The sequence below is a fragment of the Sphaerodactylus townsendi genome, linkage group LG04 (genome assembly GCF_021028975.2).
Source record: "Sphaerodactylus townsendi isolate TG3544 linkage group LG04, MPM_Stown_v2.3, whole genome shotgun sequence".
Classification (NCBI taxonomy): domain Eukaryota; kingdom Metazoa; phylum Chordata; class Lepidosauria; order Squamata; family Sphaerodactylidae; genus Sphaerodactylus; species Sphaerodactylus townsendi.
In genome coordinates this window covers 5556572-5556883 of record NC_059428.1, presented here as the reverse complement: position 1 = coordinate 5556883, position 312 = coordinate 5556572, and positions in this window count along the sequence as shown.

Here is a 312-nt window from a genome sequence, read left to right as displayed (position 1 = left end):
CCTTCCCCCTCACAACAAACACCCTGTGGTGAGGGTGGGAGCTAGAGAGTGCTCGAGAGTTGTGACTTGCTTAAGGTCCACCCAGCTGGCATGTGTGGGAGTGCACAGGCTAATCTGAATTCCCCAGATAAGCCTCCCCAGCTCAGGCGGCAGAGCGGAGAATCAAACCCAGTTCCTCCACATTAGATACACGAGCTCTTAACCTCCTACGCCACTGCTGCTCCTATGATTCTATAACTCCTTAGCTCCAAGTTTGCAAAGTCTGCCTCGGAGGCCACAGTTCTGCGCAATTCTATCCCCTTTGAGGTGGCT